Genomic DNA, 27,226 nt, shown 5'->3' with positions numbered 1-27,226 from the left:
TCCTCTATGCTTACAGCTTCCCGTGGGTGTTGGTTTGATACCGTTTGGGGACAGCCAAGGAGGCATCTGCAGGCAACAAAGGTAGGTGTGTGCTTGTGTGTGTGTTTCCTATGCAGATCCTAAGCCCAGTGTCACATGCAAGTAGGAGGAGTAAGAAGGGTTCCTGGCAAATCCGGGTTATGGATTGCATTTAAAAAGGCCCCGTGGGAGTGCAATGGGCCCCTGTCTTGCTGCTTAGCAATAATGGTATGGGTTTAGGTTCTGCTGTGTGTACTGGTGGTTGACTGCCCCCCAGCCCAGAGTGTGCATGGAAAATTGTCTGGCAGCCTCCCTGACAGCAAGCAGTGATAGTGCCCATGAAGGGGACCTTGTTGGGCCCGCCCCTTTCACGGTTATCGCTTCTCGGCCTTTTGGCTAAGATCAAGTGTAGTATCTGTTCTTATCAGTTTAATATCTGATACGTCCCCTATCTGGGGACCATATATTAAATGGATTTTTGAGAACGGGGGCCGATTTCGAAGCTTGCTTCCGTCGCCCTATGCATTGACCCGATATGGCAGTATCTTCGGGTACAGTGCACCACCCCCTTACAGGGTTAAAAAGAAAGATTCCTACTTTCATTGCTACCTGCTTGCTGGCTAGCCAGCTAGCCAGCCCTGTGGGCCTTGCTGCTGCTGCAGCCAAAAAACAAAAGGTGGTGCTGCTGCTGCTTCTGCTTCTGCTTGTGTCTGGCCCCTGTTGGAGCGTCCAGGCACAGGACTTCTGCTGCTGCTGACTAAATGGCCTCCTTAATTGGATCATTTGAGTAGCCAGCACACCTGTGCAGGTAGGGCATGACATGATAGGCAGCTGCCTTGATAGCGGGTGGGTGCTGAATGTTCCTAATTGACAAAATAAGATTAATGCTTATGAAGAAATATAAAATCTCATCCCTTCCCCAATATCGCGCCACACCCCTACCCCTTAATTCCCTGGTTGAACGTGATGGACATATGTCTTTTTTCGACCGTACTAACTATGTAACTATGTAACATAACATGGGGGGGGGTCTCCTGGCTGTTCACACAGGTGTGTCATTGCTGTACATTGACCATGCATTGCTTCTGTGGTATTGCAAAGGCAAAGACAAATGCTTCCAGCCATCCATTGCACTAATGGATTGGTCATCAGCTGGCTGTCTATGTCCCGCATCAATATAGACCAAAGTACAGAGGGTTAGGCTATGCTATTGTGCACCTACCTGATGCATCAGAAGGTGCGAGGCCCTTGCTAAATTCTGTGCACAGACTTTGAGATCTATGCTTTAGACTGTATCTAAACCTGCTCCAACATGGACTGACATTCTGGCCTACTTTCAGCCGATGCGACTTGTCTGTCGCTGAACAGTCGCTTTTTATGTATTCAGCACCTATGTATAATGTTGTAAAAATGCTCTAGAAGCTAAAGTCGCAGAAATGTCACACATATTTGGCCTGCAACTTTCTGTGCGACAAATTCAGACAGGAAAAATCAGTATAAATCCTTAGAAAATTATCCCCCAGTGTCTCCATCTGCTGGCGGTATTGAATAAGCATTGCTGCACTGATGGGGTATGCATTAGACGAAAAAAAAGAAGAAAAAGAAGAATAATACGCCCAGAAAAGAGGCGAAAAGGAGAAAAACGTAAAAAAACGTGAAAAAAAAGTAAGAGGAAGAGAAGGGAAAAAAAGGTGGAAATGGGTTTAAAAGTGATTTCGGCGGAGAAATATATATATATATATATATATATATATATATATATATATGCGCACACACACACATAGATATAAACGTATTCTCCGTTGAGATATTGCAGCCGCTGCTGTGTCCAGGCCCAGGAGCCTTAGCACTGTGCTGTGATGTCACTCAATACCACTGACATCACTAGGTGTAAACAACATCTCTCCTTTGCTGTGTATGTGACTATGGAGCTGTTTGGTGATGTCGTCTATTACGGCCTTCATAGAAGCAACAGGAGATTGTTGCATCCATCTTGAACCCTCAGAACTACAGTGCTATGATGTCACTCACTTCCACAGGCCTTGCAGAGTGTAAACAACAACAACCCAGCTTTGTTGTGTATGTAACCAAAGGGATTTGTGATGTCACCTAGAACCTTCACAGCAGCGACAGCTTTATGAGGAGCATCAGCACTGCTCTGCCTGAGCAGAACCATCACCGCCATAGGTTGTCAAATAACCCGGATTTAACCCACACAGGTAAGTCCAATGGGGTGCAGGCATGTCCTCTATGCTTACAGCTTCCCGTGGGTGTTGGTTTGATACCGTTTGGGGACAGCCAAGGAGGCATCTGCAGGCAACAAAGGTAGGTGTGTGCTTGTGTGTGTGTTTCCTATGCAGATCCTAAGCCCAGTGTCACATGCAAGTAGGAGGAGTAAGAAGGGTTCCTGGCAAATCCGGGTTATGGATTGCATTTAAAAAGGCCCCGTGGGAGTGCAATGGGCCCCTGTCTTGCTGCTTAGCAATAATGGTATGGGTTTAGGTTCTGCTGTGTGTACTGGTGGTTGACTGCCCCCCAGCCCAGAGTGTGCATGGAAAATTGTCTGGCAGCCTCCCTGACAGCAAGCAGTGATAGTGCCCATGAAGGGGACCTTGTTGGGCCCGCCCCTTTCACGGTTATCGCTTCTCGGCCTTTTGGCTAAGATCAAGTGTAGTATCTGTTCTTATCAGTTTAATATCTGATACGTCCCCTATCTGGGGACCATATATTAAATGGATTTTTGAGAACGGGGGCCGATTTCGAAGCTTGCTTCCGTCGCCCTATGCATTGACCCGATATGGCAGTATCTTCGGGTACAGTGCACCACCCCCTTACAGGGTTAAAAAGAAAGATTCCTACTTTCATTGCTACCTGCTTGCTGGCTAGCCAGCTAGCCAGCCCTGTGGGCCTTGCTGCTGCTGCAGCCAAAAAACAAAAGGTGGTGCTGCTGCTGCTTCTGCTGCTTCTGCTTCTGTCTGGCCCCTGTTGGAGCGTCCAGGCACAGGACTTCTGCTGCTGCTGACTAAATGGCCTCCTTAATTGGATCATTTGAGTAGCCAGCACACCTGTGCAGGTAGGGCATGACATGATAGGCAGCTGCCTTGATAGCGGGTGGGTGCTGAATGTTCCTAATTGACAAAATAAGATTAATGCTTATGAAGAAATATAAAATCTCATCCCTTCCCCAATATCGCGCCACACCCCTACCCCTTAATTCCCTGGTTGAACGTGATGGACATATGTCTTTTTTCGACCGTACTAACTATGTAACTATGTAACATAACATGGGGGGGGGGGGGGGGGTCTCCTGGCTGTTCACACAGGTGTGTCATTGCTGTACATTGACCATGCATTGCTTCTGTGGTATTGCAAAGGCAAAGACAAATGCTTCCAGCCATCCATTGCACTAATGGATTGGTCATCAGCTGGCTGTCTATGTCCCGCATCAATATAGACCAAAGTACAGAGGGTTAGGCTATGCTATTGTGCACCTACCTGATGCATCAGAAGGTGCGAGGCCCTTGCTAAATTCTGTGCACAGACTTTGAGATCTATGCTTTAGACTGTATCTAAACCTGCTCCAACATGGACTGACATTCTGGCCTACTTTCAGCCGATGCGACTTGTCTGTCGCTGAACAGTCGCTTTTTATGTATTCAGCACCTATGTATAATGTTGTAAAAATGCTCTAGAAGCTAAAGTCGCAGAAATGTCACACATATTTGGCCTGCAACTTTCTGTGCGACAAATTCAGACAGGAAAAATCAGTATAAATCCTTAGAAAATTATCCCCCAGTGTCTCCATCTGCTGGCGGTATTGAATAAGCATTGCTGCACTGATGGGGTATGCATTAGACGAAAAAAAAGAAGAAAAAGAAGAATAATACGCCCAGAAAAGAGGCGAAAAGGAGAAAAACGTAAAAGAGAAGGGGAAAAAAAGGTGGAAATGGGTTTAAAAGTGATTTCGGCGGAGAAATATATATATATATATATATATATATATATATATATATATATATATATATATATGCGCACACACACACATAGATATAAACGTAATTCTCCGTTGAGATATTGCAGCCGCTGCTGTGTCCAGGCCCAGGAGCCTTAGCACTGTGCTGTGATGTCACTCAATACCACTGACATCACTAGGTGTAAACAACATCTCTCCTTTGCTGTGTATGTGACTATGGAGCTGTTTGGTGATGTCGTCTATTACGGCCTTCATAGAAGCAACAGGAGATTGTTGCATCCATCTTGAACCCTCAGAACTACAGTGCTATGATGTCACTCACTTCCACAGGCCTTGCAGAGTGTAAACAACAACAACCCAGCTTTGTTGTGTATGTAACACCAAAGGGATTTGTGATGTCACCTAGAACCTTCACAGCAGCGACAGCTTTATGAGGAGCATCAGCACTGCTCCTGCCTGAGCAGAACCATCACCGCCATAGGTTGTCAAATAACCCGGATTTAACCCACACAGGTAAGTCCAATGGGGTGCAGGCATGTCCTCTATGCTTACAGCTTCCCGTGGGTGTTGGTTTTGATACCGTTTGGGGACAGCCAAGGAGGCATCTGCAGGCAACAAAGGTAGGTGTGTGCTTGTGTGTGTGTTTCCTATGCAGATCCTAAGCCCAGTGTCACATGCAAGTAGGAGGAGTAAGAAGGGTTCCTGGCAAATCCGGGTTATGGATTGCATTTAAAAAGGCCCCGTGGGGAGTGCAATGGGGCCCCTGTCTTGCTGCTTAGCAATAATGGTATGGGTTTAGGTTCTGCTGTGTGTACTGGTGGTTGACTGCCCCCCAGCCCAGAGTGTGCATGGAAAATTGTCTGGCAGGCCTCCCTGACAGCAAGCAGTGATAGTGCCCATGAAGGGGACCTTGTTGGGCCCGCCCCTTTCACGGTTATCGCTTCTCGGCCTTTTGGCTAAGATCAAGTGTAGTATCTGTTCTTATCAGTTTAATATCTGATACGTCCCCCTATCTGGGGACCATATATTAAATGGATTTTTGAGAACGGGGGCCGATTTCGAAGCTTGCTTCCGTCGCCCTATGCATTGACCCGATATGGCAGTATCTTCGGGTACAGTGCACCACCCCCTTACAGGGTTAAAAAGAAAGATTCCTACTTTCATTGCTACCTGCTTGCTGGCTAGCCAGCTAGCCAGCCTTGTGGGCCTTGCTGCTGCTGCAGCCAAAAAACAAAAGGTGGTGCTGCTGCTGCTTCTGCTGCTTCTGCTTCTGCTTGTGTCTGGCCCCTGTTGGAGCGTCCAGGCACAGGACTTCTGCTGCTGCTGACTAAATGGCCTCCTTAATTGGATCATTTGAGTAGCCAGCACACCTTGTGCAGGTAGGGCATGACATGATAGGCAGCTGCCTTGATAGCGGGTGGGTGCTGAATGTTCCTAATTGACAAAATAAGATTAATGCTTATGAAGAAATATAAAATCTCATCCCTTCCCCAATATCGCGCCACACCCCTACCCCTTAATTCCCTGGTTGAACGTGATGGACATATGTCTTTTTTCGACCGTACTAACTATGTAACTATGTAACATAACATGGGGGGGGGGTCTCCTGGCTGTTCACACAGGTGTGTCATTGCTGTACATTGACCATGCATTGCTTCTGTGGTATTGCAAAGGCAAAGACAAATGCTTCCAGCCATCCATTGCACTAATGGATTGGTCATCAGCTGGCTGTCTATGTCCCGCATCAATATAGACCAAAGTACAGAGGGTTAGGCTATGCTATTGTGCACCTACCTGATGCATCAGAAGGTGCGAGGCCCTTGCTAAATTCTGTGCACAGACTTTGAGATCTATGCTTTAGACTGTATCTAAACCTGCTCCAACATGGACTGACATTCTGGCCTACTTTCAGCCGATGCGACTTGTCTGTCGCTGAACAGTCGCTTTTTATGTATTCAGCACCTATGTATAATGTTGTAAAAATGCTCTAGAAGCTAAAGTCGCAGAAATGTCACACATATTTGGCCTGCAACTTTCTGTGCGACAAATTCAGACAGGGAAAAATCAGTATAAATCCTTAGAAAATTATCCCCCAGTGTCTCCATCTGCTGGCGGTATTGAATAAGCATTGCTGCACTGATGGGGTATGCATTAGACGAAAAAAAAGAAGAAAAAGAAGAATAATACGCCCAGAAAAGAGGCGAAAAGGAGAAAAACGTAAAAAACGTGAAAAAAAAAGTAAGAGGAAGAGAAGGGGAAAAAAAGGTGGAAATGGGTTTAAAAGTGATTTCGGCGGAGAAATATATATATATATATATATATATATATATATATATATATATATATGCGCACACACACACATAGATATAAACGTATTCTCCGTTGAGATATTGCAGCCGCTGCTGTGTCCAGGCCCAGGAGCCTTAGCACTGTGCTGTGATGTCACTCAATACCACTGACATCACTAGGTGTAAACAACATCTCTCCTTTGCTGTGTATGTGACTATGGAGCTGTTTGGTGATGTCGTCTATTACGGCCTTCATAGAAGCAACAGGAGATTGTTGCATCCATCTTGAACCCTCAGAACTACAGTGCTATGATGTCACTCACTTCCACAGGCCTTGCAGAGTGTAAACAACAACAACCCAGCTTTGTTGTGTATGTAACCAAAGGGATTTGTGATGTCACCTAGAACCTTCACAGCAGCGACAGCTTTATGAGGAGCATCAGCACTGCTCTGCCTGAGCAGAACCATCACCGCCATAGGTTGTCAAATAACCCGGATTTAACCCACACAGGTAAGTCCAATGGGGTGCAGGCATGTCCTCTATGCTTACAGCTTCCCGTGGGTGTTGGTTTGATACCGTTTGGGGGACAGCCAAGGAGCATCTGCAGGCAACAAAGGTAGGTGTGTGCTTGTGTGTGTGTTTCCTATGCAGATCCTAAGCCCAGTGTCACATGCAAGTAGGAGGAGTAAGAAGGGTTCCTGGCAAATCCGGGTTATGGATTGCATTTAAAAAGGCCCCGTGGGAGTGCAATGGGCCCCTGTCTTGCTGCTTAGCAATAATGGTATGGGTTTAGGTTCTGCTGTGTGTACTGGTGGTTGACTGCCCCCCAGCCCAGAGTGTGCATGGAAATTGTGTCTGGCAGCCTCCCTGACAGCAAGCAGTGATAGTGCCCATGAAGGGGACCTTGTTGGGCCCGCCCCTTTCACGGTTATCGCTTCTCGGCCTTTTGGCTAAGATCAAGGTGTAGTATCTGTTCTTATCAGTTTAATATCTGATACGTCCCTATCTGGGGACCATATATTAAATGGATTTTTGAGAACGGGGGCCGATTTCGAAGCTTGCTTCCGTCGCCCTATGCATTGACCCGATATGGCAGTATCTTCGGGTACAGTGCACCACCCCCTTACAGGGTTAAAAAGAAAGATTCCTACTTTCATTGCTACCTGCTTGCTGGCTAGCCAGCTAGCCAGCCCTGTGGGCCTTGCTGCTGCTGCAGCCAAAAAACAAAAGGTGGTGCTGCTGCTGCTTCTGCTGCTTCTGCTTCTGCTTGTGTCTGGCCCCTGTTGGAGCGTCCAGGCACAGGACTTCTGCTGCTGCTGACTAAATGGCCTCCTTAATTGGATCATTTGAGTAGCCAGCACACCTGTGCAGGTAGGGCATGACATGATAGGCAGCTGCCTTGATAGCGGGTGGGTGCTGAATGTTCCTAATTGACAAAATAAGATTAATGCTTATGAAGAAATATAAAATCTCATCCCTTCCCCAATATCGCGCCACACCCCTACCCCTTAATTCCCTGGTTGAACGTGATGGACATATGTCTTTTTTCGACCGTACTAACTATGTAACTATGTAACATAACATGGGGGGGGGGGGGGGGGGGGGTCTCCTGGCTGTTCACACAGGTGTGTCATTGCTGTACATTGACCATGCATTGCTTTTGTGGTTATTGCAAAGGCAAAGACAAATGCTTCCAGCCATCCATTGCACTAATGGATTGGTCATCAGCTGGCTGTCTATGTCCCGCATCAATATAGACCAAAGTACAGAGGGTTAGGCTATGCTATTGTGCACCTACCTGATGCATCAGAAGGTGCGAGGCCTTGCTAAATTCTGTGCACAGACTTTGAGATCTATGCTTTAGACTGTATCTAAACCTGCTCCAACATGGACTGACATTCTGGCCTACTTTCAGCCGATGCGACTTGTCTGTCGCTGAACAGTCGCTTTTTATGTATTCAGCACCTATGTATAATGTTGTAAAAATGCTCTAGAAGCTAAAGTCGCAGAAATGTCACACATATTTGGCCTGCAACTTTCTGTGCGACAAATTCAGACAGGAAAAATCAGTATAAATCCTTAGAAAATTATCCCCCAGTGTCTCCATCTGCTGGCGGTATTGAATAAGCATTGCTGCACTGATGGGGTATGCATTAGACGAAAAAAAAGAAGAAAAAGAAGAATAATACGCCCAGAAAAGAGGCGAAAAGGAGAAAAACGTAAAAAAACGTGAAAAAAAAGTAAGAGGAAGAGAAGGGAAAGAAAAGGTGGAAATGGGTTTTAAAAGTGATTTCGGCGGAGAAATATATATATATATATATATATATATATATATATATATATATATATGCGCACACACACACATAGATATAAACGTATTCTCCGTTGAGATATTGCAGCCGCTGCTGTGTCCAGGCCCCAGGAGCCTTAGCACTGTGCTGTGATGTCACTCAATACCACTGACATCACTAGGTGTAAACAACATCTCTCCTTTGCTGTGTATGTGACTATGGAGCTGTTTGGTGATGTCGTCTATTACGGCCTTCATAGAAGCAACAGGAGATTGTTGCATCCATCTTGAACCCTCAGAACTACAGTGCTATGATGTCACTCACTTCCACAGGCCTTGCAGAGTGTAAACAACAACAACCCAGCTTTGTTGTGTATGTAACCAAAGGGATTTGTGATGTCACCTAGAACCTTCACAGCAGCGACAGCTTTATGAGGAGCATCAGCACTGCTCTGCCTGAGCAGAACCATCACCGCCATAGGTTGTCAAATAACCCGGATTTAACCCACACAGGTAAGTCCAATGGGGTGCAGGCATGTCCTCTATGCTTAACAGCTTCCCGTGGGTGTTGGTTTGATACCGTTTGGGGACAGCCAAGGAGGCATCTGCAGGCAACAAAGGTAGGTGTGTGCTTGTGTGTGTGTTTCCTATGCAGATCCTAAGCCCAGTGTCACATGCAAGTAGGAGGAGTAAGAAGGGTTCCTGGCAAATCCGGGTTATGGATTGCATTTAAAAAGGCCCCGTGGGAGTGCAATGGGCCCCTGTCTTGCTGCTTAGCAATAATGGTATGGGTTTAGGTTCTGCTGTGTGTACTGGTGGTTGACTGCCCCCCAGCCCAGAGTGTGCATGGAAAATTGTCTGGCAGCCTCCCTGACAGCAAGCAGTGATAGTGCCCATGAAGGGGACCTTGTTGGGCCCGCCCCTTTCACGGTTATCGCTTCTCGGCCTTTTGGCTAAGATCAAGTGTAGTATCTGTTCTTATCAGTTTTCATGCTGGTGGGGATGGGTGCTGCATGGAGGATGCAGGTGTACCAGGGCTTTCCGGGGCTGGTTCTGAGGAATCAGCTCGACGGCTGCCCCGATGTGACCTGTTCCCTCCGGGTCTCGCCATGAGGCTGAGAGGGTCTAGAGCCGAGGTACTTTTGTGCCTCGGGGAGTGGTGACCCCGAGGTGCCGAAACTCACTGGGAGGATAGACTCACTGAGTTGAAGCACGGGCACCATAATCTCTTCACCTTGTGGCACTCACCTCTTGATTCCCGGCCTTCTGGCTAGGATCAGAGAAATTTTTATAGATCCGGCCGGATGTCCGGGCAGTATATCTGCACACATTCACTTATTTATTTATTTTTCGTCACTGTGTCACTTTTTGCGTGTTGTGTGTTCACAGGATTTGTCAGGATGCGGTAGCCCTTCTGGGTGTCCCTCCTGGCGGTCTAGGGGAGGTGTGTGTGGCCATTAGGTTCCGCACCTCCCTGCAAACACCCCGGGTACTCCTGCTTGGCAGGGTACCTACCGTAATCGGCTCTGCGGGCAGATACCTTGGCTAACGCCAAGGGGGATGCCGGGAGCATTTGTGGTCCCCTAGTAGCTTCGGCGAAAAGGGACATCGAACCTGGAACCTCGCAGGTACCTTTTGGTCCGGAGGCGAAGGGTAAGGTTTGTTGGGGGGCCTCTCTCCTATCGGAGAAGGGCTTGCGATAGACCGCATCCTTTGTGCACGTTTTTTTAGTGTAACACGTTTGCACTTTTTCTTGCACTTTGGGTGAATCGAAAGCACGTTCCTCGGCTTTAGATAAAATAAAAAATCTGTTCTTATCAGTTTAATATCTGATACGTCCCCTATCTGGGGACCATATATTAAATGGATTTTTGAGAACGGGGGCCGATTTCGAAGCTTGCTTCCGTCGCCCTATGCATTGACCCGATATGGCAGTATCTTCGGGTACAGTGCACCACCCCCTTACAGGGTTAAAAAGAAAGATTCCTACTTTCATTGCTACCTGCTTGCTGGCTAGCCAGCTAGCCAGCCCTGTGGGCCTTGCTGCTGCTGCAGCCAAAAAACAAAAGGTGGTGCTGCTGCTGCTTCTGCTGCTTCTGCTTCTGCTTCTGTCTGGCCCCCCTGTTGGAGCGTCCAGGCACAGGACTTCTGCTGCTGCTGACTAAATGGCCTCCTTAATTGGATCATTTGAGTAGCCAGCACACCTGTGCAGGTAGGGCATGACATGATAGGCAGCTGCCTTGATAGCGGGTGGGTGCTGAATGTTCCTAATTGACAAAATAAGATTAATGCTTATGAAGAAATATAAAATCTCATCCCTTCCCCAATATCGCGCCACACCCCTACCCCTTAATTCCCTGGTTGAACGTGATGGACATATGTCTTTTTTCGACCGTACTAACTATGTAACTATGTAACATAACATGGGGGGGGGGGGGGTCTCCTGGCTGTTCACACAGGTGTGTCATTGCTGTACATTGACCATGCATTGCTTCTGTGGTATTGCAAAGGCAAAGACAAATGCTTCCAGCCATCCATTGCACTAATGGATTGGTCATCAGCTGGCTGTCTATGTCCCGCATCAATATAGACCAAAGTACAGAGGGTTAGGCTATGCTATTGTGCACCTACCTGATGCATCAGAAGGTGCGAGGCCCTTGCTAAATTCTGTGCACAGACTTTGAGATCTATGCTTTAGACTGTATCTAAACCTGCTCCAACATGGACTGACATTCTGGCCTACTTTCAGCCGATGCGACTTGTCTGTCGCTGAACAGTCGCTTTTTATGTATTCAGCACCTATGTATAATGTTGTAAAAATGCTCTAGAAGCTAAAGTCGCAGAAATGTCACACATATTTGGCCTGCAACTTTCTGTGCGACAAATTCAGACAGGAAAAATCAGTATAAATCCTTAGAAAATTATCCCCCAGTGTCTCCATCTGCTGGCGGTATTGAATAAGCATTGCTGCACTGATGGGGTATGCATTAGACGAAAAAAAAGAAGAAAAAGAAGAATAATACGCCCAGAAAAGAGGCGAAAAGGAGAAAAACGTAAAAAAACGTGAAAAAAAAGTAAGAGGAAGAGAAGGGAAAAAAAGGTGGAAATGGGTTTAAAAGTGATTTCGGCGGAGAATATATATATATATATATATATATATATATATATATATATATATATGCGCACACACACACATAGATATAAACGTATTCTCCGTTGAGATATTGCAGCCGCTGCTGTGTCCAGGCCCAGGAGCCTTAGCACTGTGCTGTGATGTCACTCAATACCACTGACATCACTAGGTGTAAACAACATCTCTCCTTTGCTGTGTATGTGACTATGGAGCTGTTTGGTGATGTCGTCTATTACGGCCTTCATAGAAGCAACAGGAGATTGTTGCATCCATCTTGAACCCTCAGAACTACAGTGCTATGATGTCACTCACTTCCACAGGCCTTGCAGAGTGTAAACAACAACAACCCAGCTTTGTTGTGTATGTAACCAAAGGGATTTGTGATGTCACCTAGAACCTTCACAGCAGCGACAGCTTTATGAGGAGCATCAGCACTGCTCTGCCTGAGCAGAACCATCACCGCCATAGGTTGTCAAATAACCCGGATTTAACCCACACAGGTAAGTCCAATGGGGTGCAGGCATGTCCTCTATGCTTACAGCTTCCCGTGGGTGTTGGTTTGATACCGTTTGGGGACAGCCAAGGAGGCATCTGCAGGCAACAAAGGTAGGTGTGTGCTTGTGTGTGTGTTTCCTATGCAGATCCTAAGCCCAGTGTCACATGCAAGTAGGAGGAGTAAGAAGGGTTCCTGGCAAATCCGGGTTATGGATTGCATTTAAAAAGGCCCCGTGGGAGTGCAATGGGCCCCTGTCTTGCTGCTTAGCAATAATGGTATGGGTTTAGGTTCTGCTGTGTGTACTGGTGGTTGACTGCCCCCCAGCCCAGAGTGTGCATGGAAAATTGTCTGGCAGCCTCCCTGACAGCAAGCAGTGATAGTGCCCATGAAGGGGACCTTGTTGGGCCCGCCCCTTTCACGGTTATCGCTTCTCGGCCTTTTGGCTAAGATCAAGTGTAGTATCTGTTCTTATCAGTTTAATATCTGATACGTCCCCTATCTGGGGACCATATATTAAATGGATTTTTGAGAACGGGGGCCGATTTCGAAGCTTGCTTCCGTCGCCCTATGCATTGACCCGATATGGCAGTATCTTCGGGTACAGTGCACCACCCCCTTACAGGGTTAAAAAGAAAGATTCCTACTTTCATTGCTACCTGCTTGCTGGCTAGCCAGCTAGCCAGCCCTGTGGGCCTTGCTGCTGCTGCAGCCAAAAAACAAAAGGTGGTGCTGCTGCTGCTTCTGCTGCTTCTGCTTCTGCTTGTGTCTGGCCCCTGTTGGAGCGTCCAGGCACAGGACTTCTGCTGCTGCTGACTAAATGGCCTCCTTAATTGGATCATTTGAGTAGCCAGCACACCTGTGCAGGTAGGGCATGACATGATAGGCAGCTGCCTTGATAGCGGGTGGGTGCTGAATGTTCCTAATTGACAAAATAAGATTAATGCTTATGAAGAAATATAAAATCTCATCCCTTCCCCAATATCGCGCCACACCCCTACCCCTTAATTCCCTGGTTGAACGTGATGGACATATGTCTTTTTTCGACCGTACTAACTATGTAACTATGTAACATAACATGGGGGGGGGGGGGGGTCTCCTGGCTGTTCACACAGGTGTGTCATTGCTGTACATTGACCATGCATTGCTTCTGTGGTATTGCAAAGGCAAAGACAAATGCTTCCAGCCATCCATTGCACTAATGGATTGGTCATCAGCTGGCTGTCTATGTCCCGCATCAATATAGACCAAAGTACAGAGGGTTAGGCTATGCTATTGTGCACCTACCTGATGCATCAGAAGGTGCGAGGCCCTTGCTAAATTCTGTGCACAGACTTTGAGATCTATGCTTTAGACTGTATCTAAACCTGCTCCAACATGGACTGACATTCTGGCCTACTTTCAGCCGATGCGACTTGTCTGTCGCTGAACAGTCGCTTTTTATGTATTCAGCACCTATGTATAATGTTGTAAAAATGCTCTAGAAGCTAAAGTCGCAGAAATGTCACACATATTTGGCCTGCAACTTTCTGTGCGACAAATTCAGACAGGAAAAATCAGTATAAATCCTTAGAAAATTATCCCCCAGTGTCTCCATCTGCTGGCGGTATTGAATAAGCATTGCTGCACTGATGGGGTATGCATTAGACGAAAAAAAAGAAGAAAAAGAAGAATAATACGCCCAGAAAAGAGGCGAAAAGGAGAAAAACGTAAAAAAACGTGAAAAAAAAGTAAGAGGAAGAGAAGGGAAAAAAAGGTGGAAATGGGTTTAAAAGTGATTTCGGCGGAGAATATATATATATATATATATATATATATATATATATATATATATGCGCACACACACACACATAGATATAAACGTATTCTCCGTTGAGATATTGCAGCCGCTGCTGTGTCCAGGCCCAGGAGCCTTAGCACTGTGCTGTGATGTCACTCAATACCACTGACATCACTAGGTGTAAACAACATCTCTCCTTTGCTGTGTATGTGACTATGGAGCTGTTTGGTGATGTCGTCTATTACGGCCTTCATAGAAGCAACAGGAGATTGTTGCATCCATCTTGAACCCTCAGAACTACAGTGCTATGATGTCACTCACTTCCACAGGCCTTGCAGAGTGTAAACAACAACAACCCAGCTTTGTTGTGTATGTAACCAAAGGGATTTGTGATGTCACCTAGAACCTTCACAGCAGCGACAGCTTTATGAGGAGCATCAGCACTGCTCTGCCTGAGCAGAACCATCACCGCCATAGGTTGTCAAATAACCCGGATTTAACCCACACAGGTAAGTCCAATGGGGTGCAGGCATGTCCTCTATGCTTACAGCTTCCCGTGGGTGTTGGTTTGATACCGTTTGGGGACAGCCAAGGAGGCATCTGCAGGCAACAAAGGTAGGTGTGTGCTTGTGTGTGTGTTTCCTATGCAGATCCTAAGCCCAGTGTCACATGCAAGTAGGAGGAGTAAGAAGGGTTCCTGGCAAATCCGGGTTATGGATTGCATTTAAAAAGGCCCCGTGGGAGTGCAATGGGCCCCTGTCTTGCTGCTTAGCAATAATGGTATGGGTTTAGGTTCTGCTGTGTGTACTGGTGGTTGACTGCCCCCCAGCCCAGAGTGTGCATGGAAAATTGTCTGGCAGCCTCCCTGACAGCAAGCAGTGATAGTGCCCATGAAGGGGACCTTGTTGGGCCCGCCCCTTTCACGGTTATCGCTTCTCGGCCTTTTGGCTAAGATCAAGTGTAGTATCTGTTCTTATCAGTTTAATATCTGATACGTCCCCTATCTGGGGACCATATATTAAATGGATTTTTGAGAACGGGGGCCGATTTCGAAGCTTGCTTCCGTCGCCCTATGCATTGACCCGATATGGCAGTATCTTCGGGTACAGTGCACCACCCCCTTACAGGGTTAAAAAGAAAGATTCCTACTTTCATTGCTACCTGCTTGCTGGCTAGCCAGCTAGCCAGCCCTGTGGGCCTTGCTGCTGCTGCAGCCAAAAAACAAAAGGTGGTGCTGCTGCTGCTTCTGCTGCTTCTGCTTCTGCTTGTGTCTGGCCCCTGTTGGAGCGTCCAGGCACAGGACTTCTGCTGCTGCTGACTAAATGGCCTCCTTAATTGGATCATTTGAGTAGCCAGCACACCTGTGCAGGTAGGGCATGACATGATAGGCAGCTGCCTTGATAGCGGGTGGGTGCTGAATGTTCCTAATTGACAAAATAAGATTAATGCTTATGAAGAAATATAAAATCTCATCCCTTCCCCAATATCGCGCCACACCCCTACCCCTTAATTCCCTGGTTGAACGTGATGGACATATGTCTTTTTTCGACCGTACTAACTATGTAACTATGTAACATAACATGGGGGGGGGGGGGGTCTCCTGGCTGTTCACACAGGTGTGTCATTGCTGTACATTGACCATGCATTGCTTCTGTGGTATTGCAAAGGCAAAGACAAATGCTTCCAGCCATCCATTGCACTAATGGATTGGTCATCAGCTGGCTGTCTATGTCCCGCATCAATATAGACCAAAGTACAGAGGGTTAGGCTATGCTATTGTGCACCTACCTGATGCATCAGAAGGTGCGAGGCCCTTGCTAAATTCTGTGCACAGACTTTGAGATCTATGCTTTAGACTGTATCTAAACCTGCTCCAACATGGACTGACATTCTGGCCTACTTTCAGCCGATGCGACTTGTCTGTCGCTGAACAGTCGCTTTTTATGTATTCAGCACCTATGTATAATGTTGTAAAAATGCTCTAGAAGCTAAAGTCGCAGAAATGTCACACATATTTGGCCTGCAACTTTCTGTGCGACAAATTCAGACAGGAAAAATCAGTATAAATCCTTAGAAAATTATCCCCCAGTGTCTCCATCTGCTGGCGGTATTGAATAAGCATTGCTGCACTGATGGGGTATGCATTAGACGAAAAAAAAGAAGAAAAAGAAGAATAATACGCCCAGAAAAGAGGCGAAAAGGAGAAAAACGTAAAAAAACGTGAAAAAAAAGTAAGAGGAAGAGAAGGGAAAAAAAGGTGGAAATGGGTTTAAAAGTGATTTCGGCGGAGAATATATATATATATATATATATATATATATATATATATATATATATGCGCACACACACACATAGATATAAACGTATTCTCCGTTGAGATATTGCAGCCGCTGCTGTGTCCAGGCCCAGGAGCCTTAGCACTGTGCTGTGATGTCACTCAATACCACTGACATCACTAGGTGTAAACAACATCTCTCCTTTGCTGTGTATGTGACTATGGAGCTGTTTGGTGATGTCGTCTATTACGGCCTTCATAGAAGCAACAGGAGATTGTTGCATCCATCTTGAACCCTCAGAACTACAGTGCTATGATGTCACTCACTTCCACAGGCCTTGCAGAGTGTAAACAACAACAACCCAGCTTTGTTGTGTATGTAACCAAAGGGATTTGTGATGTCACCTAGAACCTTCACAGCAGCGACAGCTTTATGAGGAGCATCAGCACTGCTCTGCCTGAGCAGAACCATCACCGCCATAGGTTGTCAAATAACCCGGATTTAACCCACACAGGTAAGTCCAATGGGGTGCAGGCATGTCCTCTATGCTTACAGCTTCCCGTGGGTGTTGGTTTGATACCGTTTGGGGACAGCCAAGGAGGCATCTGCAGGCAACAAAGGTAGGTGTGTGCTTGTGTGTGTGTTTCCTATGCAGATCCTAAGCCCAGTGTCACATGCAAGTAGGAGGAGTAAGAAGGGTTCCTGGCAAATCCGGGTTATGGATTGCATTTAAAAAGGCCCCGTGGGAGTGCAATGGGCCCCTGTCTTGCTGCTTAGCAATAATGGTATGGGTTTAGGTTCTGCTGTGTGTACTGGTGGTTGACTGCCCCCCAGCCCAGAGTGTGCATGGAAAATTGTCTGGCAGCCTCCCTGACAGCAAGCAGTGATAGTGCCCATGAAGGGGACCTTGTTGGGCCCGCCCCTTTCACGGTTATCGCTTCTCGGCCTTTTGGCTAAGATCAAGTGTAGTATCTGTTCTTATCAGTTTAATATCTGATACGTCCCCTATCTGGGGACCATATATTAAATGGATTTTTGAGAACGGGGGCCGATTTCGAAGCTTGCTTCCGTCGCCCTATGCATTGACCCGATATGGCAGTATCTTCGGGTACAGTGCACCACCCCCTTACAGGGTTAAAAAGAAAGATTCCTACTTTCATTGCTACCTGCTTGCTGGCTAGCCAGCTAGCCAGCCCTGTGGGCCTTGCTGCTGCTGCAGCCAAAAAACAAAAGGTGGTGCTGCTGCTGCTTCTGCTGCTTCTGCTTCTGCTTGTGTCTGGCCCCTGTTGGAGCGTCCAGGCACAGGACTTCTGCTGCTGCTGACTAAATGGCCTCCTTAATTGGATCATTTGAGTAGCCAGCACACCTGTGCAGGTAGGGCATGACATGATAGGCAGCTGCCTTGATAGCGGGTGGGTGCTGAATGTTCCTAATTGACAAAATAAGATTAATGCTTATGAAGAAATATAAAATCTCATCCCTTCCCCAATATCGCGCCACACCCCTACCCCTTAATTCCCTGGTTGAACGTGATGGACATATGTCTTTTTTCGACCGTACTAACTATGTAACTATGTAACATAACATGGGGGGGGGGGGTCTCCTGGCTGTTCACACAGGTGTGTCATTGCTGTACATTGACCATGCATTGCTTCTGTGGTATTGCAAAGGCAAAGACAAATGCTTCCAGCCATCCATTGCACTAATGGATTGGTCATCAGCTGGCTGTCTATGTCCCGCATCAATATAGACCAAAGTACAGAGGGTTAGGCTATGCTATTGTGCACCTACCTGATGCATCAGAAGGTGCGAGGCCCTTGCTAAATTCTGTGCACAGACTTTGAGATCTATGCTTTAGACTGTATCTAAACCTGCTCCAACATGGACTGACATTCTGGCCTACTTTCAGCCGATGCGACTTGTCTGTCGCTGAACAGTCGCTTTTTATGTATTCAGCACCTATGTATAATGTTGTAAAAATGCTCTAGAAGCTAAAGTCGCAGAAATGTCACACATATTTGGCCTGCAACTTTCTGTGCGACAAATTCAGACAGGAAAAATCAGTATAAATCCTTAGAAAATTATCCCCCAGTGTCTCCATCTGCTGGCGGTATTGAATAAGCATTGCTGCACTGATGGGGTATGCATTAGACGAAAAAAAAGAAGAAAAAGAAGAATAATACGCCCAGAAAAGAGGCGAAAAGGAGAAAAACGTAAAAAAACGTGAAAAAAAAGTAAGAGGAAGAGAAGGGAAAAAAAGGTGGAAATGGGTTTAAAAGTGATTTCGGCGGAGAAATATATATATATATATATATATATATATATATATATATATATATATGCGCACACACACACATAGATATAAACGTATTCTCCGTTGAGATATTGCAGCCGCTGCTGTGTCCAGGCCCAGGAGCCTTAGCACTGTGCTGTGATGTCACTCAATACCACTGACATCACTAGGTGTAAACAACATCTCTCCTTTGCTGTGTATGTGACTATGGAGCTGTTTGGTGATGTCGTCTATTACGGCCTTCATAGAAGCAACAGGAGATTGTTGCATCCATCTTGAACCCTCAGAACTACAGTGCTATGATGTCACTCACTTCCACAGGCCTTGCAGAGTGTAAACAACAACAACCCAGCTTTGTTGTGTATGTAACCAAAGGGATTTGTGATGTCACCTAGAACCTTCACAGCAGCGACAGCTTTATGAGGAGCATCAGCACTGCTCTGCCTGAGCAGAACCATCACCGCCATAGGTTGTCAAATAACCCGGATTTAACCCACACAGGTAAGTCCAATGGGGTGCAGGCATGTCCTCTATGCTTACAGCTTCCCGTGGGTGTTGGTTTGATACCGTTTGGGGACAGCCAAGGAGGCATCTGCAGGCAACAAAGGTAGGTGTGTGCTTGTGTGTGTGTTTCCTATGCAGATCCTAAGCCCAGTGTCACATGCAAGTAGGAGGAGTAAGAAGGGTTCCTGGCAAATCCGGGTTATGGATTGCATTTAAAAAGGCCCCGTGGGAGTGCAATGGGCCCCTGTCTTGCTGCTTAGCAATAATGGTATGGGTTTAGGTTCTGCTGTGTGTACTGGTGGTTGACTGCCCCCCAGCCCAGAGTGTGCATGGAAAATTGTCTGGCAGCCTCCCTGACAGCAAGCAGTGATAGTGCCCATGAAGGGGACCTTGTTGGGCCCGCCCCTTTCACGGTTATCGCTTCTCGGCCTTTTGGCTAAGATCAAGTGTAGTATCTGTTCTTATCAGTTTAATATCTGATACGTCCCCTATCTGGGGACCATATATTAAATGGATTTTTGAGAACGGGGGCCGATTTCGAAGCTTGCTTCCGTCGCCCTATGCATTGACCCGATATGGCAGTATCTTCGGGTACAGTGCACCACCCCCTTACAGGGTTAAAAAGAAAGATTCCTACTTTCATTGCTACCTGCTTGCTGGCTAGCCAGCTAGCCAGCCCTGTGGGCCTTGCTGCTGCTGCAGCCAAAAAACAAAAGGTGGTGCTGCTGCTGCTTCTGCTGCTTCTGCTTCTGCTTGTGTCTGGCCCCTGTTGGAGCGTCCAGGCACAGGACTTCTGCTGCTGCTGACTAAATGGCCTCCTTAATTGGATCATTTGAGTAGCCAGCACACCTGTGCAGGTAGGGCATGACATGATAGGCAGCTGCCTTGATAGCGGGTGGGTGCTGAATGTTCCTAATTGACAAAATAAGATTAATGCTTATGAAGAAATATAAAATCTCATCCCTTCCCCAATATCGCGCCACACCCCTACCCCTTAATTCCCTGGTTGAACGTGATGGACATATGTCTTTTTTCGACCGTACTAACTATGTAACTATGTAACATAACATGGGGGGGGGGGGGGTCTCCTGGCTGTTCACACAGGTGTGTCATTGCTGTACATTGACCATGCATTGCTTCTGTGGTATTGCAAAGGCAAAGACAAATGCTTCCAGCCATCCATTGCACTAATGGATTGGTCATCAGCTGGCTGTCTATGTCCCGCATCAATATAGACCAAAGTACAGAGGGTTAGGCTATGCTATTGTGCACCTACCTGATGCATCAGAAGGTGCGAGGCCCTTGCTAAATTCTGTGCACAGACTTTGAGATCTATGCTTTAGACTGTATCTAAACCTGCTCCAACATGGACTGACATTCTGGCCTACTTTCAGCCGATGCGACTTGTCTGTCGCTGAACAGTCGCTTTTTATGTATTCAGCACCTATGTATAATGTTGTAAAAATGCTCTAGAAGCTAAAGTCGCAGAAATGTCACACATATTTGGCCTGCAACTTTCTGTGCGACAAATTCAGACAGGAAAAATCAGTATAAATCCTTAGAAAATTATCCCCCAGTGTCTCCATCTGCTGGCGGTATTGAATAAGCATTGCTGCACTGATGGGGTATGCATTAGACGAAAAAAAAGAAGAAAAAGAAGAATAATACGCCCAGAAAAGAGGCGAAAAGGAGAAAAACGTAAAAAAACGTGAAAAAAAAGTAAGAGGAAGAGAAGGGAAAAAAAGGTGGAAATGGGTTTAAAAGTGATTTCGGCGGAGAAATATATATATATATATATATATATATATATATATATATATATATATGCGCACACACACACATAGATATAAACGTATTCTCCGTTGAGATATTGCAGCCGCTGCTGTGTCCAGGCCCAGGAGCCTTAGCACTGTGCTGTGATGTCACTCAATACCACTGACATCACTAGGTGTAAACAACATCTCTCCTTTGCTGTGTATGTGACTATGGAGCTGTTTGGTGATGTCGTCTATTACGGCCTTCATAGAAGCAACAGGAGATTGTTGCATCCATCTTGAACCCTCAGAACTACAGTGCTATGATGTCACTCACTTCCACAGGCCTTGCAGAGTGTAAACAACAACAACCCAGCTTTGTTGTGTATGTAACCAAAGGGATTTGTGATGTCACCTAGAACCTTCACAGCAGCGACAGCTTTATGAGGAGCATCAGCACTGCTCTGCCTGAGCAGAACCATCACCGCCATAGGTTGTCAAATAACCCGGATTTAACCCACACAGGTAAGTCCAATGGGGTGCAGGCATGTCCTCTATGCTTACAGCTTCCCGTGGGTGTTGGTTTGATACCGTTTGGGGACAGCCAAGGAGGCATCTGCAGGCAACAAAGGTAGGTGTGTGCTTGTGTGTGTGTTTCCTATGCAGATCCTAAGCCCAGTGTCACATGCAAGTAGGAGGAGTAAGAAGGGTTCCTGGCAAATCCGGGTTATGGATTGCATTTAAAAAGGCCCCGTGGGAGTGCAATGGGCCCCTGTCTTGCTGCTTAGCAATAATGGTATGGGTTTAGGTTCTGCTGTGTGTACTGGTGGTTGACTGCCCCCCAGCCCAGAGTGTGCATGGAAAATTGTCTGGCAGCCTCCCTGACAGCAAGCAGTGATAGTGCCCATGAAGGGGACCTTGTTGGGCCCGCCCCTTTCACGGTTATCGCTTCTCGGCCTTTTGGCTAAGATCAAGTGTAGTATCTGTTCTTATCAGTTTAATATCTGATACGTCCCCTATCTGGGGACCATATATTAAATGGATTTTTGAGAACGGGGGCCGATTTCGAAGCTTGCTTCCGTCGCCCTATGCATTGACCCGATATGGCAGTATCTTCGGGTACAGTGCACCACCCCCTTACAGGGTTAAAAAGAAAGATTCCTACTTTCATTGCTACCTGCTTGCTGGCTAGCCAGCTAGCCAGCCCTGTGGGCCTTGCTGCTGCTGCAGCCAAAAAACAAAAGGTGGTGCTGCTGCTGCTTCTGCTGCTTCTGCTTCTGCTTGTGTCTGGCCCCTGTTGGAGCGTCCAGGCACAGGACTTCTGCTGCTGCTGACTAAATGGCCTCCTTAATTGGATCATTTGAGTAGCCAGCACACCTGTGCAGGTAGGGCATGACATGATAGGCAGCTGCCTTGATAGCGGGTGGGTGCTGAATGTTCCTAATTGACAAAATAAGATTAATGCTTATGAAGAAATATAAAATCTCATCCCTTCCCCAATATCGCGCCACACCCCTACCCCTTAATTCCCTGGTTGAACGTGATGGACATATGTCTTTTTTCGACCGTACTAACTATGTAACTATGTAACATAACATGGGGGGGGGGGGGGGGGTCTCCTGGCTGTTCACACAGGTGTGTCATTGCTGTACATTGACCATGCATTGCTTCTGTGGTATTGCAAAGGCAAAGACAAATGCTTCCAGCCATCCATTGCACTAATGGATTGGTCATCAGCTGGCTGTCTATGTCCCGCATCAATATAGACCAAAGTACAGAGGGTTAGGCTATGCTATTGTGCACCTACCTGATGCATCAGAAGGTGCGAGGCCCTTGCTAAATTCTGTGCACAGACTTTGAGATCTATGCTTTAGACTGTATCTAAACCTGCTCCAACATGGACTGACATTCTGGCCTACTTTCAGCCGATGCGACTTGTCTGTCGCTGAACAGTCGCTTTTTATGTATTCAGCACCTATGTATAATGTTGTAAAAATGCTCTAGAAGCTAAAGTCGCAGAAATGTCACACATATTTGGCCTGCAACTTTCTGTGCGACAAATTCAGACAGGAAAAATCAGTATAAATCCTTAGAAAATTATCCCCCAGTGTCTCCATCTGCTGGCGGTATTGAATAAGCATTGCTGCACTGATGGGGTATGCATTAGACGAAAAAAAAGAAGAAAAAGAAGAATAATACGCCCAGAAAAGAGGCGAAAAGGAGAAAAACGTAAAAAAACGTGAAAAAAAAGTAAGAGGAAGAGAAGGGAAAAAAAGGTGGAAATGGGTTTAAAAGTGATTTCGGCGGAGAAATATATATATATATATATATATATATATATATATATATATGCGCACACACACACATAGATATAAACGTATTCTCCGTTGAGATATTGCAGCCGCTGCTGTGTCCAGGCCCAGGAGCCTTAGCACTGTGCTGTGATGTCACTCAATACCACTGACATCACTAGGTGTAAACAACATCTCTCCTTTGCTGTGTATGTGACTATGGAGCTGTTTGGTGATGTCGTCTATTACGGCCTTCATAGAAGCAACAGGAGATTGTTGCATCCATCTTGAACCCTCAGAACTACAGTGCTATGATGTCACTCACTTCCACAGGCCTTGCAGAGTGTAAACAACAACAACCCAGCTTTGTTGTGTATGTAACCAAAGGGATTTGTGATGTCACCTAGAACCTTCACAGCAGCGACAGCTTTATGAGGAGCATCAGCACTGCTCTGCCTGAGCAGAACCATCACCGCCATAGGTTGTCAAATAACCCGGATTTAACCCACACAGGTAAGTCCAATGGGGTGCAGGCATGTCCTCTATGCTTACAGCTTCCCGTGGGTGTTGGTTTGATACCGTTTGGGGACAGCCAAGGAGGCATCTGCAGGCAACAAAGGTAGGTGTGTGCTTGTGTGTGTGTTTCCTATGCAGATCCTAAGCCCAGTGTCACATGCAAGTAGGAGGAGTAAGAAGGGTTCCTGGCAAATCCGGGTTATGGATTGCATTTAAAAAGGCCCCGTGGGAGTGCAATGGGCCCCTGTCTTGCTGCTTAGCAATAATGGTATGGGTTTAGGTTCTGCTGTGTGTACTGGTGGTTGACTGCCCCCCAGCCCAGAGTGTGCATGGAAAATTGTCTGGCAGCCTCCCTGACAGCAAGCAGTGATAGTGCCCATGAAGGGGACCTTGTTGGGCCCGCCCCTTTCACGGTTATCGCTTCTCGGCCTTTTGGCTAAGATCAAGTGTAGTATCTGTTCTTATCAGTTTAATATCTGATACGTCCCCTATCTGGGGACCATATATTAAATGGATTTTTGAGAACGGGGGCCGATTTCGAAGCTTGCTTCCGTCGCCCTATGCATTGACCCGATATGGCAGTATCTTCGGGTACAGTGCACCACCCCCTTACAGGGTTAAAAAGAAAGATTCCTACTTTCATTGCTACCTGCTTGCTGGCTAGCCAGCTAGCCAGCCCTGTGGGCCTTGCTGCTGCTGCAGCCAAAAAACAAAAGGTGGTGCTGCTGCTGCTTCTGCTGCTTCTGCTTCTGCTTGTGTCTGGCCCCTGTTGGAGCGTCCAGGCACAGGACTTCTGCTGCTGCTGACTAAATGGCCTCCTTAATTGGATCATTTGAGTAGCCAGCACACCTGTGCAGGTAGGGCATGACATGATAGGCAGCTGCCTTGATAGCGGGTGGGTGCTGAATGTTCCTAATTGACAAAATAAGATTAATGCTTATGAAGAAATATAAAATCTCATCCCTTCCCCAATATCGCGCCACACCCCTACCCCTTAATTCCCTGGTTGAACGTGATGGACATATGTCTTTTTTCGACCGTACTAACTATGTAACTATGTAACATAACATGGGGGGGGGGGGGGGGGGGGTCTCCTGGCTGTTCACACAGGTGTGTCATTGCTGTACATTGACCATGCATTGCTTCTGTGGTATTGCAAAGGCAAAGACAAATGCTTCCAGCCATCCATTGCACTAATGGATTGGTCATCAGCTGGCTGTCTATGTCCCGCATCAATATAGACCAAAGTACAGAGGGTTAGGCTATGCTATTGTGCACCTACCTGATGCATCAGAAGGTGCGAGGCCCTTGCTAAATTCTGTGCACAGACTTTGAGATCTATGCTTTAGACTGTATCTAAACCTGCTCCAACATGGACTGACATTCTGGCCTACTTTCAGCCGATGCGACTTGTCTGTCGCTGAACAGTCGCTTTTTATGTATTCAGCACCTATGTATAATGTTGTAAAAATGCTCTAGAAGCTAAAGTCGCAGAAATGTCACACATATTTGGCCTGCAACTTTCTGTGCGACAAATTCAGACAGGAAAAATCAGTATAAATCCTTAGAAAATTATCCCCCAGTGTCTCCATCTGCTGGCGGTATTGAATAAGCATTGCTGCACTGATGGGGTATGCATTAGACGAAAAAAAAGAAGAAAAAGAAGAATAATACGCCCAGAAAAGAGGCGAAAAGGAGAAAAACGTAAAAAAACGTGAAAAAAAAGTAAGAGGAAGAGAAGGGAAAAAAAAGGTGGAAATGGGTTTAAAAGTGATTTCGACGGAGAAATATATATATATATATATATATATATATATATATATATATATATGCGCACACACACACACATAGATATAAACGTATTCTCCGTTGAGATATTGCAGCCGCTGCTGTGTCCAGGCCCAGGAGCCTTAGCACTGTGCTGTGATGTCACTCAATACCACTGACATCACTAGGTGTAAACAACATCTCTCCTTTGCTGTGTATGTGACTATGGAGCTGTTTGGTGATGTCGTCTATTACGGCCTTCATAGAAGCAACAGGAGATTGTTGCATCCATCTTGAACCCTCAGAACTACAGTGCTATGATGTCACTCACTTCCACAGGCCTTGCAGAGTGTAAACAACAACAACCCAGCTTTGTTGTGTATGTAACCAAAGGGATTTGTGATGTCACCTAGAACCTTCACAGCAGCGACAGCTTTATGAGGAGCATCAGCACTGCTCTGCCTGAGCAGAACCATCACCGCCATAGGTTGTCAAATAACCCGGATTTAACCCACACAGGTAAGTCCAATGGGGTGCAGGCATGTCCTCTATGCTTACAGCTTCCCGTGGGTGTTGGTTTGATACCGTTTGGGGACAGCCAAGGAGGCATCTGCAGGCAACAAAGGTAGGTGTGTGCTTGTGTGTGTGTTTCCTATGCAGATCCTAAGCCCAGTGTCACATGCAAGTAGGAGGAGTAAGAAGGGTTCCTGGCAAATCCGGGTTATGGATTGCATTTAAAAAGGCCCCGTGGGAGTGCAATGGGCCCCTGTCTTGCTGCTTAGCAATAATGGTATGGGTTTAGGTTCTGCTGTGTGTACTGGTGGTTGACTGCCCCCCAGCCCAGAGTGTGCATGGAAAATTGTCTGGCAGCCTCCCTGACAGCAAGCAGTGATAGTGCCCATGAAGGGGACCTTGTTGGGCCCGCCCCTTTCACGGTTATCGCTTCTCGGCCTTTTGGCTAAGATCAAGTGTAGTATCTGTTCTTATCAGTTTAATATCTGATACGTCCCCTATCTGGGGACCATATATTAAATGGATTTTTGAGAACGGGGGCCGATTTCGAAGCTTGCTTCCGTCGCCCTATGCATTGACCCGATATGGCAGTATCTTCGGGTACAGTGCACCACCCCCTTACAGGGTTAAAAAGAAAGATTCCTACTTTCATTGCTACCTGCTTGCTGGCTAGCCAGCTAGCCAGCCCTGTGGGCCTTGCTGCTGCTGCAGCCAAAAAACAAAAGGTGGTGCTGCTGCTGCTTCTGCTGCTTCTGCTGCTTCTGCTTCTGCTTGTGTCTGGCCCCTGTTGGAGCGTCCAGGCACAGGACTTCTGCTGCTGCTGACTAAATGGCCTCCTTAATTGGATCATTTGAGTAGCCAGCACACCTGTGCAGGTAGGGCATGACATGATAGGCAGCTGCCTTGATAGCGGGTGGGTGCTGAATGTTCCTAATTGACAAAATAAGATTAATGCTTATGAAGAAATATAAAATCTCATCCCTTCCCCAATATCGCGCCACACCCCTACCCCTTAATTCCCTGGTTGAACGTGATGGACATATGTCTTTTTTCGACCGTACTAACTATGTAACTATGTAACATAACATGGGGGGGGGGGGGGGTCTCCTGGCTGTTCACACAGGTGTGTCATTGCTGTACATTGACCATGCATTGCTTCTGTGGTATTGCAAAGGCAAAGACAAATGCTTCCAGCCATCCATTGCACTAATGGATTGGTCATCAGCTGGCTGTCTATGTCCCGCATCAATATAGACCAAAGTACAGAGGGTTAGGCTATGCTATTGTGCACCTACCTGATGCATCAGAAGGTGCGAGGCCCTTGCTAAATTCTGTG

At 46.6% G+C, this 27,226-nt stretch overlaps 12 non-coding genes and 1 pseudogene across 12 annotated transcripts; all 13 read left to right on the top strand.

The window, feature by feature from the left end:
• Positions 1 to 394: 394 nt before the first annotated feature.
• Positions 395 to 585, top strand: LOC130336437 (U2 spliceosomal RNA). The gene has a single exon (XR_008877867.1). It is a non-coding gene; the product is annotated as a U2 spliceosomal RNA (small nuclear RNA).
• Positions 586 to 2,656: 2,071 nt separating this feature from the next.
• LOC130336425 (U2 spliceosomal RNA) lies at positions 2,657 to 2,847 on the top strand. The gene has a single exon (XR_008877857.1). It is a non-coding gene; the product is annotated as a U2 spliceosomal RNA (small nuclear RNA).
• A 2,080-nt stretch (positions 2,848 to 4,927) lies between these two features.
• LOC130336427 (U2 spliceosomal RNA) lies at positions 4,928 to 5,119 on the top strand. Its single transcript, XR_008877859.1, has one exon. It is a non-coding gene; the product is annotated as a U2 spliceosomal RNA (small nuclear RNA).
• A 2,091-nt stretch (positions 5,120 to 7,210) lies between these two features.
• On the top strand, positions 7,211 to 7,401 carry LOC130336428 (U2 spliceosomal RNA). Its single transcript, XR_008877860.1, has one exon. It is a non-coding gene; the product is annotated as a U2 spliceosomal RNA (small nuclear RNA).
• A 2,102-nt stretch (positions 7,402 to 9,503) lies between these two features.
• Positions 9,504 to 9,663, top strand: LOC130336444 (U2 spliceosomal RNA; annotated as a pseudogene).
• A 683-nt stretch (positions 9,664 to 10,346) lies between these two features.
• LOC130336431 (U2 spliceosomal RNA) lies at positions 10,347 to 10,530 on the top strand. The gene has a single exon (XR_008877862.1). It is a non-coding gene; the product is annotated as a U2 spliceosomal RNA (small nuclear RNA).
• A 2,092-nt stretch (positions 10,531 to 12,622) lies between these two features.
• Positions 12,623 to 12,813, top strand: LOC130336413 (U2 spliceosomal RNA). The gene has a single exon (XR_008877846.1). It is a non-coding gene; the product is annotated as a U2 spliceosomal RNA (small nuclear RNA).
• Positions 12,814 to 14,904: 2,091 nt separating this feature from the next.
• On the top strand, positions 14,905 to 15,095 carry LOC130336400 (U2 spliceosomal RNA). The gene has a single exon (XR_008877835.1). It is a non-coding gene; the product is annotated as a U2 spliceosomal RNA (small nuclear RNA).
• A 2,090-nt stretch (positions 15,096 to 17,185) lies between these two features.
• Positions 17,186 to 17,376, top strand: LOC130336494 (U2 spliceosomal RNA). Its single transcript, XR_008877917.1, has one exon. It is a non-coding gene; the product is annotated as a U2 spliceosomal RNA (small nuclear RNA).
• Positions 17,377 to 19,465: 2,089 nt separating this feature from the next.
• LOC130336482 (U2 spliceosomal RNA) lies at positions 19,466 to 19,656 on the top strand. Its single transcript, XR_008877906.1, has one exon. It is a non-coding gene; the product is annotated as a U2 spliceosomal RNA (small nuclear RNA).
• Positions 19,657 to 21,747: 2,091 nt separating this feature from the next.
• LOC130336470 (U2 spliceosomal RNA) lies at positions 21,748 to 21,938 on the top strand. The gene has a single exon (XR_008877894.1). It is a non-coding gene; the product is annotated as a U2 spliceosomal RNA (small nuclear RNA).
• A 2,088-nt stretch (positions 21,939 to 24,026) lies between these two features.
• LOC130336458 (U2 spliceosomal RNA) lies at positions 24,027 to 24,217 on the top strand. Its single transcript, XR_008877882.1, has one exon. It is a non-coding gene; the product is annotated as a U2 spliceosomal RNA (small nuclear RNA).
• Positions 24,218 to 26,315: 2,098 nt separating this feature from the next.
• On the top strand, positions 26,316 to 26,506 carry LOC130336393 (U2 spliceosomal RNA). Its single transcript, XR_008877829.1, has one exon. It is a non-coding gene; the product is annotated as a U2 spliceosomal RNA (small nuclear RNA).
• The last annotated feature ends 720 nt before the right edge of the window (positions 26,507 to 27,226 follow it).

The sequence above is a fragment of the Hyla sarda genome, unplaced genomic scaffold (genome assembly GCF_029499605.1).
Source record: "Hyla sarda isolate aHylSar1 unplaced genomic scaffold, aHylSar1.hap1 scaffold_479, whole genome shotgun sequence".
NCBI classification, from domain to species: Eukaryota; Metazoa; Chordata; class Amphibia; order Anura; family Hylidae; genus Hyla; species Hyla sarda.
The sequence above is the reverse complement of the archived record's forward strand: the minus strand, read 5'-3'. Positions and strand labels throughout refer to the sequence as shown.